At 49.8% G+C, this 13,172-nt stretch overlaps 1 protein-coding gene across 2 annotated transcripts in view; it reads left to right on the forward strand.

Moving 5' to 3' along the window:
* The window catches only part of ZNF469 (zinc finger protein 469), a 365,046-nt gene that overhangs the window by 253,701 nt on the left and 98,173 nt on the right, over nt 1-13,172 (forward strand). The window contains exon 1 of one of the 2 annotated variants that reach the window (XM_019491174.2): nt 3,546-4,065. The exons of the other annotated variant lie outside the window; for it this stretch is intronic. The gene's annotated coding sequence lies outside the window, so the exon portion shown is untranslated. Of the gene's footprint in view, nt 1-3,545; nt 4,066-13,172 lie in introns of those variants that run through there. 2 annotated transcript variants of the gene reach the window in all.

Consider the following 13,172-nt stretch of genomic DNA (forward strand, 5'->3'; position numbering starts at 1 on the left):
TTACCCAGAGAGGTGGTGGACTCTCCATCCTTGGAGGTGTTGAAGACCTGGCTTGACAATCCTTGGCTGGGATGATGTAGTTGGGGCTGGTCCTGCTTGGAGCAGGGGGTTGGACTAGATGTGACCTCCTGAGGTCCCTTCGACCCTCGTTTTCTATGACTGTCTGATGTGCTGGAGGAAAGTGGCCATCCAGCAAACAAATGCACAATAAGTACCTCCCCGTCTGTGCCTCTTGGAGTGATGTGACAGAGTGGCAAGTTCCCATTCTCCTTATAATCTGCATCTGAAATGCATGGTTGAAGGTAAAATCTTGGCCCCCTCTCTGGTCATGGGCTGATCTGAAAAGTGGATTTTGGCTTCATGGCATTTAAATCACCCTTTTCTTGCTATTAGCAAAGAATCGCTGGGGAAATGGGGGGTGTTTTTCAGAGGAAGGTCACCCAACCTGACAAGAGGATTCAGCTGATGTTGAGTGGTCACGTGAAAATGCACGCAGGTGCGATATTGTCCAGCCATCACGGTCTTGGCCAAGTTGCGGTGAAAAGACCTTGTTGCTGGAGGGAGGGAAAGGATTATTTGATTTGCGAGGAATACAAAAGCCCATTTCTCCTTTTCTTCTCATCTCAAATGTTGCTGTCTTTGCTGTGAAGGGTTGCGTGTGCATCAGAGGACATGATGGCATTACTCTGGGCCTGCTAAATCCTGCACTAGCTCCCTGCTCCTTTGCTAGCTCCCTGCTCTGGGTCTGATAAATCCTGCACTAGCTCCCTGCTCATTTCTGAGTCTAATGCAAGGTCTAGCTGGAGATTTATAAAAGTCAGGGCAGGATTGGAGGGAGCACATCTGTCTGGTTCAGTTCAGAGCAGGTGCTGAGACCTGCCTTGTGCGTAAGGGTATTGACTCCAGACACGAGATCCATTCCTCCGGTGGCTGGCATGTAGTTTTAATTTGCTGACCTCCAGGGCCTCATTTAGCATCCGCTTCCAACCCAGGATTTCACCCGAGAAGGATGGTGGCATTGAAGGCGTTTCAGTTAGCTGGCATCGGTGTCTGAGTGTGTGAGGTGTGTTGGTGCCTGGTGATTCAGTAATCAGACTTCCCACCCCCAGCAAAGGTCTTCAGCGCTTGCTCACCTCTAAGCACATGCTGAAGCCTACTCCTCTTCAGCACAGCGCTTAAGAGCCCGCTCACTTCCAAAGTAAACCTGCATTTAAGTGCTTTGTTGAATCCGTGCCCTTAGAAATTGCAAAATAAATAACTAAGAATCATTTCACTCGGGGCAAGACGCGTGTTAATACAAATAGCCGTTTCTGCGTGGCAGTGTGTTCGGGGCACTTGGGGTCGGATCAGCCTCGGCAGGTTGGTCCAGTGCCCGTTGCAGTCACTGGAAAGACTGGCATTGACTTCAGTGGTGTTTGGACCAAGCCAGCCATTGCGCACAGCTTATTTATTTAAACCCAGTGTGCTTATCTAGTGCAAACTGAGCACCAGCTTTCCTTAGACAGCTGTGAATTCACTATTTGGCTTGTGCCTGGGGCAGGATCCCAAAGCTCTGCTGTGACCTGATCCTCCTCCATGGAGACCCTTTAACTCCCATGGACACCTGGGGGCACTTTTGGGCCTTGCTGGGAAGCAGAGGCAAATGCAACACACCTCTGGCCATTTGAGACCCCCCCCCCCCCGCAATCAAGATCCCGTGCAGCGAGGGTCAAAAACGGGCTCCGTTTGCAACGGGCTTCTGTTCTGCATGAAGCCCTTGACCCATGTCTCACCTTAAATACCTTCCAGGAGGCAGGCGACCTCTGGTCCGCTCAGAAATCCCACATCCTCTCCTGTTCAGCGCGGGGGCTTCTTGTTCCAGTTAACGCGTGCAATTTTGCACCTAGAACTTGGCCCCGTTTCCTCCGAGGGAGGTCTCAGAAAGCCAAGAAAGGTAATAACGTTAATAATAGGCTTTTGAAGCCCGGTTCTGTTTTTTATTTTTATTTTTTTCAGAGAGGCCCTCAGCTCCCTGTAGTCTTCTTTAGGTCTAAAGATAGCAGTGTCTGCAGCTGAGCTCGTGAATCAGTAGTAAAAAATGTGGGTCACCTCCTGTGTGAAGAAATGGATGCTCAGAGACTCATACGCTCCTGACCTCATTTTGCTGTGTATGAATCAGGCCTTCAGTTCGGTGGGACCCCACAGCTGTACACACTGCTGCAGCTTGAGCCTCGCACACACACGGCACATCAGGCCTTGATTAAAAGCTTTCTGGGGCCAGTTTTCTCAGTTGTAACGAGAGGGCGTTAATTGGATAAGAGTGCGGGTGTTTTTGTTTTTTTATTCCCCTTTTTCTTTTCCTGTAACGCTAATCTGGTGACAATGTTCCCGGAGCAGAGGCTGAAGTGGAACTGGTTAAAACCACGCCAGCCAGCTCTGGGCACGCGTCCCAGTGCATGGACAAGCAAGCACACGGACACGCATGCGTGCACACCACAGAAAACACGCATGCACACACGCCCATGCACAAGCAAGTGCGCAGGCACAAAGGCAGGCACAGGGACAGAAACGTATGCACACGGGCATGCCTGCACGCTCGGGGGGGAACAAACAACGACACAGGCACACGTATGCCTACAGACAGACAGCATGCACGAGCACATACGTGCAGCCACGCAGATGGAAAGCATTGCCCACGCGCACCCCTGCACACAGACACACATGCATGCACATGGAGTAATTTTAGCTCCCGAAGTAGAGAGTGACACAGGCCCCAAACTGGGAGAGATCGAGGCTGGAAGTCAGGAGCCACGGGTTCGATTCCTGCCGCTCTTACCCGGGCAAGTCAGCCGCGTCGTTGTCAAGCAAGCACGGGACAGAGGGTTAAACGAGATCAGTTGACATGTCCTAACCATCTGTGTACCCCCACTTCTGCCACTTAAAAGTAGGAGCTACATTATGGCAAGTGAGCACTATTTATTTGAGGGCTAAACACGACTTAGCTGGTACTTACCGTGGGGTTAAAGCAAGCGCCCAGACAGTCACTGCACATCAGCTGGGCTGCGGTAAGTCCCCAGCCCTTGGTACATCTCTATCCTTTGTTTTTCTGTACCTTCAATCTCTCTGTGCCTTAGTTTCCCCACCGATGAATGATGCTTTCAGGCCTGCAGTAAAACTTTGGAAACATTTGGGTACTCAGGTGACAGGGCCATTCAGATAATGAGTTGGAGGAAGAGGGGGATTTGGAGTAAGGGTAATGATCTGAGATCACCGCCTTCATTGCAGCGGTGACCGCAGAGTCCAGTGTCCGTGGCACAGCTGGTTAAAGCATCGCCTTCCTGCCTCGCTGAACTCGCTCAATTGGAGACTGCTTTAAATAAAAAATATTATAACTCTTCGGGGAGTAAGAGCTCTTCATCCCAGGGCACAGCAAGCACTTTCATCTTCGCAGCCGGCTGCTTTAAAAAGACCTGCGCGAATCGGTTTTGCAGGGGAGCGTTTTGCCCTGCGAAGCAGATCAAATTGGAGCCGACTCAGAATATACATTGCAGCAATTAACTGCAAACATCAATAGCCTTTATGGCTTTTGGGCTGGGGCTCTGTCTGGTGCTCGTGGCGGTTAGGATTTCTGCTCCCGTTCATCCGCGGTTACCTCGCAAAGCCCTGGAGTCAGGAAATAGTTAAGTGCTACAGTATTTTGATTAGCAGAGCCTTAAAGTCAGTAAAAGACAGTCGGAGAGAAGTATCAGGAGCATGCTAATGAAGTGAAGTCATCAGCAGACACCAGAAAGGCTTTCATGCCTCCTCCACTCAATGTAGTATTGTCGGATGTGAATAACACGCGTGCAGGTGAACTATGGCTTTCCCTGTCAGTGAGACGACGGCAGCAAACCTGGAGCCCCGCTGCTTAGATCTGGACCCTACCCCTGTCTCGGATATTGTGCTCTTGCTCTGTGATTTTTGTCTAACTGCAGCCTAATGATATTCCCAGCTCTGAGAGAGCTGTCTGAAGACTGGAGATAGTGCAGTCTATACAGAGAGACTATAAAGACAGCAAAGGGGAGCTTGCGACTCGGAGAGGGAAAGGTGAGGGCATTCTCTTGGAAAATCCCTGTGATTTGTCTGTATCAGAAAAAGGTTGGCTTGTGCAATTGCTGGGAGCGGGGGTGTGCGGCGGGGAGGCTTTACCGCTGCCGGGTGTCAGCGGCAACTGGAGAGTGCAGTGATTTTTGAGCTCTTTTTTTTTTTGCCTCTATCCAGAAACTTTTCTCTGTTGAAGATGCCCTGTAACCGAACACCCAGGGAGGTAGCGCTTACAGATGGGGCGGGCAGGTAGGCAAACGCCTGCAGAAGCAGGGGGCGAAAAATCCCACTGCCGCTTTCAGAGGAGATCTAATAAAGGAAGCAGAGAAATAACTGAAACCTAGTTGCTTGTGTTCTTTGCCGAGAGCTGTAGTTCCTCTCTGCGTAGAGAAAAAAAAATGCCGACTATTTTAATGGCATTCGGAAATAAACAGTCTCCCTCTTTGAGGTTGAGAGAGCATATGCATTGAGCTTTTAATCCGTTTGTTCTTAAAGTGCGTGTGCGTGCGACTCGGAGGCTCGCGGGATTATAATTCAGCGACGTGCGGGCGTGTAATAATTCTGAAAGTTAAATCCAGCGGGAGCTTTTGCGAAAGTGGCTGTTTTGGGGCTGCGATTCCCCCGACCCGCGCTGGAGCGGACAGCAGCGCTTCGTTTCTAGAAAGTTGTGCACGCATTTTTGCTTGCTTGTTTAACCTAAAGCAGGGAAGGATTGTATAGAGAAAGTTTCTTCCTAAATAGTTTTCCTTAACCCTTTGGAAACTATGAGCGCATCTGGTAGTGATCAGAGATGCACGTACTTCTTTAGCATGGTTGGAAACCGATGCACCTCACACGGTTTCCAGCTTGAAGAGGTGACTTGAAAAGCGTGGCCGCCGTAGGTGTTGAGCACCCACCTGCACCGGTGTTAGTGGCGGTCACGGGTGCTTGTCGGGGCTTGCGATCTGCCCTCCTGCGTGTTAAAATGAAGCCGCTGATATACAAAGAGGATGCGTTTGGGTGTCAAGGTAGATGGATGCAAGGGCTCTGCGCTCACACCAAGCACCGCTGATAGGCGGCTACTAGTATCGTGTCAAATAATGTTTCATATATATACATTCATATAGATAGATAGATGCATATATATATATGAAACATTATTTGACACAATATCTATATCTATATGTTCGTATATATAAAACGTTATTTGACACAATATCTATCTATCTCTATATTTATATATATCTATATCTATATGTTCGTATATATAAAATGTTATTTGACACAATATTTAGCTATCTCTATATTTATATATATCTATATCTATATATATATGTTCGTATATATAAAATGTTATTTGACACAATATTTAGCTATCTCTATATTTATATATATCTATATCTATATATATATATGTTCGTATATATAAGATGTTATTTGACACAATATCTATCTATATCTATATCTATATAGATATACATCTATATAGATATAGATATATATGTTCATATATATAAGATGTTATTTGACACAATATCTATCTACCTGTATCTATATTTATATATACGTGTTCGTATATATAAAACATTATTTGACACAACACTAGTAGGCACCCATCAGCGGTGCTTTGTATGAACACAGAGCTCATGCATCTGTCTACCTTCCTCTTTCTTTCTTTCTCTCTCTTCTTTCTCTTTCTTTCTCCTTCTATCTCTCTTCCCCACCTTTATATATAGATATATAGTTATAGATAGAGAGATAAAGGTCTATCTATAACTATATGTCTGCATATAAAGAAATGTTTGTTTAAACGATATGGAAAGTAGCAATCGGAGGATGGTTTCATAGACTGAAATGAGAAACCCTTCGGCAGATCCTAATGGAGCCGTGGGCATCTGTCTGCCAGTCCCGTGCACCTGTCTGGTCCAGGCGTGGCCAAATACCTGTGGCCCAAACACCTCAGCATGGAATAAGCTCCTGTCCTGGTGGTGTCCGCTCTTTCGGTAGGGCTCTGCACCGTAGGAAGTGTTGCCATTCCTAGGTCCGAGCTCTTTTGCATTGTGTTCGGATGTCTCCACGTGTCGTGACCGCGGTCGAGTCCCCAGTTGTCATTAGGCAGCCCGGCGACTCCGCCAGCAATCGGGTTCGCACCCAAGAGGCGGGTCTGGTGATGAATTCATGCCAACTGCTCTTTGGGGCCGTAACAGCCCTTGGATGGTTTTGGTCCTCTTTTGGGAGCATGGGTGAGATCTAAGGAGCAGAGCGTGCCTCCCGTGATGCAGAAATGCTGGGTTTTATCTCTGACTTGCTGGCCCTGGGTCTCCCCCAGCCTTGCACTCTCTGGTCACACTTCTCCCCCCTCGTTGCACTTTGCACGTGTGTTAGTGATGCCTTGAGATGCAGACAGGTGGGATCTAAGCGCTGCCTCGAGAAAGACACCTAAACTGTGCTACCTCCCCCTCCGTGCTGGGATAGCAAAGCCGGACTTTTGTCAGGCGCGCTGAGACCTCGGGGTGGAAAATGCTTTAGAAAAACAATGTGATTGGTTTTAAAGTGATTATTTATTATTGTACGTCCTAACTGTGCCAAGAGCCATGATTTACCTTGAGTTTATTTCCCTGCCAGCAGGTTGTCAGCAAAGCTCTTGTATTTATTTAGTAGCACGAAAAAACCTCATTCCTACTGCCAGGTTCTAATTCATATTGCCAGCTTCTTTCTTTCTTTCTTTCTTTCTTTCTTTCTTTCTTTCTTTCTTTCTTTCTTTCTTTCTTTCTGAACAGGCTGGTTTCTGCTAGCAGGATTCTTTTGTCTTTGCCTTCTCCAGACAACAGTCTGCAGAGATTCGATCTAGGCAAGCATCAGTTGCAAAGTGGCCCCGGTTGCCATCAGACTCTCTCTTGCTGCTTTCGAAGGGCGTCAAGAAAGCTTTTTTTTTTTTTTTTTTGAAGCAGGCACATACTTCATCCCATTGAGGACTTGATTTTATTAGTCACCAGAGTCTAATTTCAGCTGGACTTGCATTGTAATGGGCTGGTTGCGTTGCTCGCATCCAAAACACAATGTGCCAGTAACTAGTTCCACTGTTGCTGAGCGTTACTGCGATTTTATAGCATTGAACGAGGGATCCGATCGTCCCTGGATCTGAATGCCTGCTAGCTCACCCCAGCGTCCAAGCTGCCTGCTTTTAAATCTCCTCCAGTTGTCCTCCACATCATTTGGATCTGGGCTTCTGGAGGAGAGAGGCATCAGAGCGCCATTGCCCCGTCTGCTAAGCAACAGTTACCAACAACCTTCAGCAAATAAAACATGGGAGATTATGAAAAGAGGGGAGCTATAGCTAGTTCCTAACATCTTTAATGTGTGAGTCAGTGGTGCGTGTCTGTGCTGCCTGTTCGTTCTTTGATGACCGCATCACAGCGTCCAATCTGCTGGCCATGAGAGATTAGACATCTCTAATATTTATGGAGGCTTCAAAGGCACTTGCATTTTATTGGCTGCTTAAATAACACAAATGAGAAGTGTGGATTTTTTTTCCTGCCTTCGAAGGTGTTTTATTATTTTTTTTAAGACATAGTTACAGAGAATTTCAAACCTACTTTGCTCTGTTGTAAATTAACGTCCAGTCCGGTTGCACGAGCGCTTCGGGCAACCCAGGGGGTGAAACATTGACCTGTAAGACACCTAAGGATTAAAGCAATGCAGCTGATGAGTTAATGAAAGAGAGCGCGTTAAACTAGTCCTCTTCGGTGCTGGGTTTATCAGCGTGCAAACTCGAGGTCTGAATATTATCGGGAGCACGGGCAGAGGGGCAAGTGCACTAATGCAAAGCAAACACTGAACCGCTGCTTTCAGCAAACCTCTCCAACGCGAGCATTGAGATCTGATGGAAAGTTTCGAAGAGCCACTTCTTCAGGAAAGCCTTGCTCACTGCTAAAAGGTCAAGTCTGGAAGCCATCGGCGGGCCACATCTCTTGGCGAGTTGCATTGGGTGTAATTGCAGAAGGATACATCACCCTAGAAGGGTTGGAAACTGCTTCTGTGGCCAAGTAGAGTCATGCTTACGTCTTTCCGAATAGTTTGGTCAAAGACCCAAGCGGAGCTGAATGGTCATCCTCACCAGGAGTGACTGGACCCTGAATCGGTCATTTGGTTTGTGTTCAGAGACCAACCCTTGGCTCATCCCATGTGAGAGGGATTAGGGTTTGCTGGGAACAGGAGGGCTCCCAGAGCGATCGCATCCCCGAGTCCCCACAGGGAAGCCTGCGTTTCACGACTGGGTAGCGATAGCAAGGAGATGTTTCATCTTATTGGCGATTTGCTGAGCCCCTTCGTGATATTCCCCACCGTCCGGTAGCAGGTAGGAAGGAGCGTCCTACAAGGATCACCGCAGGGACCTGGGGATTTGGGGAGTGCTGCAGCCCCTTCCTAGCATTGACGTTGGAGTGAGTTGTCATCAGATCGGTCACCTTTGCCCCTGGAGACCGCAGCTTTCCTCCCGATTTATAAAACAAGGAGAGTAAAGGTTAAAGATGGCAAAAGGCTTCGAGTCTCTTGGGCAGAAGGACCAAGTGAATCCCCCTAAACATGGATCCCCTTCCCAACCTGGTCTTAGATGCAGTCTACAGCAGAAGATCCAGGCTCGCCTCCTTTCTGGTGTTTGGTTTTATCATCACCGAAGTGCAACATCAAAATCCCCATTAAACTTCCCCTTCTTTGTCGTTCCTGGGCCACGCTCCCTCGGGAGTAGTCAGCCCACACACTGCATCCTCGAGCTGTCTCTGGAGACGTGGGTTCAATGACAAGCCACCCATATCTGTGGATGCTGCAGAGACCTCGTCCAGCTTGGGCGATACCTGCTACCAAGGAAGGCGAGTTCAGGCAGACACTGCTATGCTTTCCTGCTTTTTCTTGACATACCACATCTCACCACGTTCTTCATTTCAGAGGGAATGAAGCATAAGCTGGCTCCTTGTGAAGGGGGAAGGAGCCTGATGCCAGCAGGCTGGGGCATGAGACAACTGCTTCTCAGCCGGAGGATGGACTAAAGCTGTCTCTTAATGCTCACTACATCCATTTAATTGTTTTCATGCCCTACTGGGAAGAGCCACTGCTGTAGCGCCAGCCGGGTTGTGTCTCCCAGCTGGCCAAGGGTGGGGCGACTGGGAATGTCTAATCAGACAGATGAGAGCCAAAGTGATGTGATTTCACTGCAGGAACTGGGCTTGCATGCAGGCCCCTTACAAACCCCACGTGCTTGTCCCGTGCGGGGAGGGCCGGGCAGCTCCGTACTTCTTTGCTGCAGCATTAACAGTGTGCAGAGGTCCCTCGGCTTGGCCCGTTGAGCTCAGCACCTGTTTGGGGTTGTCATCCTCCTGGCCTCACCCTGCTCAGGTGCCTGGGGTTGTCTGTGCGCTCAGGACCTGCTGTTTCTCCCATCAAAGCCAGTGGCACGGCGCCAGGGGACTTTGCTGTCCTTGGGAGCCCTTTGCATTTGATGTGGGCAATGGGATGCGTGTGCGTGTAGCAAAAAGCCCATGGCTGCGTGTAGCACTGGACGTGGTGGAGTCCGTCCAGGCACACATTTGCTCCGTCTCCCCGTTCTTTCCTCCTCACTTGCTTTCTGTTCCTCCTCCCTTTCCGTTTCTTCGCTCTGTTCATTCCTTGGGCAAAAGTACCAGGAAGAAACTCTGCTCAGATTTTCCTTTTTAAATCCCAGCACAGGGATGGCAGTCGGCCAAAACAGGGCAGATGGCTCTGGCACTCGGTCCCCAGAGCGCCCGCTTGCTGCGATTACTGTTATGTGCTGCAGGCAACGGCGGGGCGATGCATCAGTGTCAGAAGGGACACGGCTCTGGGGCTGCCATGCCATGTGCTACTGGTGTCCCCAGCAGTGGCACGGGTGAGCTTAGAGGTGCTTTCCTGTTGAGGAAATCCTGTCCCCTCTGCTGTGGCTAAGGCAAACCATGTCCACGGGGTACCCTTGTGCGGGGAGGAGCTGTGACATGGGCAATACTAGGGGCCCGGTGATGAGAGCTTCTGGGTAAACCTTCCAGGAAATGTGGTGATCCAGGCTGCTCCAGCTCTGGGATGCACTGGGGGCTGCAGATCGACTCCAGTCTGACCTGGGATTTTTTTTTCCAGGTCCCTTAAATACTCGGCGCAAAGAGGCAGTGCCCGAGGGACCACCCGCTCACAGCTTTAATAAGCAGTGTGGTTCTTAGTTACCTGTTTTGATTGCTGCATAATGCAGACAGTCCCACCTTGGTACTTTGGGGCTTGGGAGCAATGCAGCCAGAGCAGCACAGAGCTCCCCTGCTGCCGGGGCAGGTTTGCAGTGCAGGTGTCCCCTTTAAAGCAATGGGTCTTCTGACTGCATTGCTAGCCTTATCTCCCAGGGAAATGCGGTCCAGTGGACTGGATACCTCACTAGTGCTCAGAAACCCTGGCTCTGCCTGTACCCTGCTGTGTCCCTTGGACAACTCGCTTCTCCTCCTTCACCTCACTTTCCTTTTCTGCCTGTTGTCCATCTTCTCCCACTGAGAACGTGCCTCTGTCTGTTATTCTGTGCATGCCCGTGACCTTGCACGAAGGAGACCCCATCTTTCTGAGGACCCCGCTGCTGCTGTAAGAGCACTAAACACTGTTCTCTCCGGGCAAGTAGCTGAGCACCTGCTGGGAAGCCCTGAGCTGTCTCCCCTCCCTTTGACCCGGGCCCTGGTTCCTGTTGAAATCACACTGGCTTTGTTGGTGGAGGACTGTGCGGTGCTCAGCACCTGCCAGGATCAGGACCTTTGCTGTGGATGCTCCAGGATATGCTAGAAATATGCAGGAGATCAGCTAGGTGGGGGAAGCCCTGCTTTGCTGCTGTCATTATTTTCCTCTGTTTAGGATGCAACCAAGTCATGTCTCGTCCCCATCCCGGCTCGCTGCGGTGTTCGTGTGTTAAACAGTCTGCCCCAAAGCTTTTCACTCTCGCTTCCTTATCCACTGCAAAGCCCAAGGCAAAGATGGTCTTGCAAGGGACAGGTATCCAGGTGGTAGCCATATTGGTCTAGAGGCAGAAGGAGTCAGGACTCATGGTAGAGGTGATATCTTTTATTAACTAGATTTTTGCAAAAAATTAAAAAAAAAATATTTCTATTGCAAGCTTTGGGGCGAGCTTGCAATTACAGAATTTTTTTTTAATTTTTTTTTGCAAAAATCTAGTGGGTCTAATAAAGGACCTCGCCTCTACCATGAGTCCTGATGCCTCTTGCAAGGGACAGGCTTTTCACAAATGGCCTTTGACTAGGATTAAACAAAGGGAAAATACAGGGCTTGGGGGCTCTCAGGTGGACGGACAGGGATGGTCATGCTGCGTTACCTTTCTCTGCTCTTTTTCAAAGGCTTTGCGCAGAAAGAATGGGCCGGGGGAAACTCCGGCGTGCAGATGTCTGACAGCAGCCCAATTTTCCCGACGGAGGGACAGAGTACCGGAGTGCAATACCGCCACCTGTTTGCCACAGGCAAACATACAGCAGCATAAATCACACGCGCAGCTGCTAGTGCAAAGCCTCTCCCCCTCCAAAGCATTCCAGTCAAAGGCCAGTCGCTTGTCTGGGCTTGCACGGATCTGAGCCGGGACAAGGGGGCAAGACAAGAGGAACAGCCTGGGAGAGGCTGCACCCAGCAGAAGCAGGGTGCCTTGTCCCCCCAAAAGGTTTAGTCAGGTCCTTGCAACCTGGCAGGTGAGAGCTGCGCGTGTGAGCGAGACGGGGAGATGGCTGAGACATCAGGGCCTTGATGGGGACAAGCGGGAGCGTGTCCGTCCACCCAAAACGGGGCTGCCGGGGCCGAGGGGCTCTCGCTGGTGTGGCCGGTCCTATTCGTGTCATTTAAACAGCCCCTTGAGATTCCCAACAAATAATTGTCTTTCCTTCCTGCCACTTTGCTCCTTCCCTTTGCAGACTTTGGCTTTCTCTTTCGACGAGCGTGAGGCTGCACGTGCTGCTCAGTTCGTGTCGAGCTGCTTCCAGGTGCTCGGCTCTCGGCGGTGGCTGGTCTGGCTCACACCGAGCTCTGTTTGCACTACACTCTTTAGCCTTTCCTCAGAGGAAAACTCATGGGTGGCTTCCGATTTCCAGAGCGTGCTCTCTCTCTATCTTGCACACAATACACCGAAAGCATCCTGCGCTGGATCCAGAGCAGGACCCACTTATAAACTAACGCATCCAGGGCCGGTTGCTGCTGCCAATAGCTTTTCAAGGTCATAGTCATGGCTAGATGGCATCCGTCTTGGGAATGTGCTCAGGACAACTCAAAGACCAACTTCGTGGGTGTCTGTTGGGAGGGGATGGCTCAGAAACCCAAGTCTCCAAGTGGAGCGGTCAGGTTTTCGTGGAGTTATAGACTGGGATATCTCTAGGGTGAACTTAGCCCTCGACCCCGCTAGGATAGAGGTATGCAGCTGACTCCGGTCTCACTTTCCTCCCATTTCAATGGATGCCTTTTTCAATGGATGGGACTTGATTTATAGTTGCAAAAACCAGCTAGGAGGGGAATGTATGGCTGCCACCCCCCCCCCCACATTAAGCTGCCTCTTTCCAAAGCCGCCTTTGCTCAACACGTCTCCAAAAGACATCCATCCTCAATCCGTGTGTAATTAGTGTCCCTGGTGTCCGTGACATGGCTCCCTTCACTCCAGCAGTGGCTCCTGCATGCCCCACTTTTATTAGGACATGAGTTAAGGATGACTGGGGCTATGCCCCTGTTAAGCATCTTGCTTTTGCTCAGCAGCAAGGCTCAGTAGGGACCCGGCTATGGGCAGGTGTCCTGTGCCCAGGTGAAGGCGATGACACTCGTGGGGTAGATGTTCGGAGGCATAAGGGGCCGGCAGTCCAAGGGAGTTCGTATGCCCAGCTCCGATGTCTTGCCCTTGATCTTCCTATGCAGCTGAAGCGACTCATTGCACATGCCTGGATTCAGCTCAGACTTGCTCTCGTGTATTTATTGATTTATTTGTAACCTCCCAGGAACTGACTCCAAGCTCCCTTTATTGACATCTCTTCCTACGTCTCCATTTCCTTCCTCCATAATACTGGGATTTTCTCTGTCCATCCACGTGAGCTGGATGTCTCTTTTGCAGGAGCCTT

The sequence above is a fragment of the Alligator mississippiensis genome, chromosome 10 (genome assembly GCF_030867095.1).
Source record: "Alligator mississippiensis isolate rAllMis1 chromosome 10, rAllMis1, whole genome shotgun sequence".
Classification (NCBI taxonomy): Eukaryota; Metazoa; Chordata; order Crocodylia; family Alligatoridae; genus Alligator; species Alligator mississippiensis.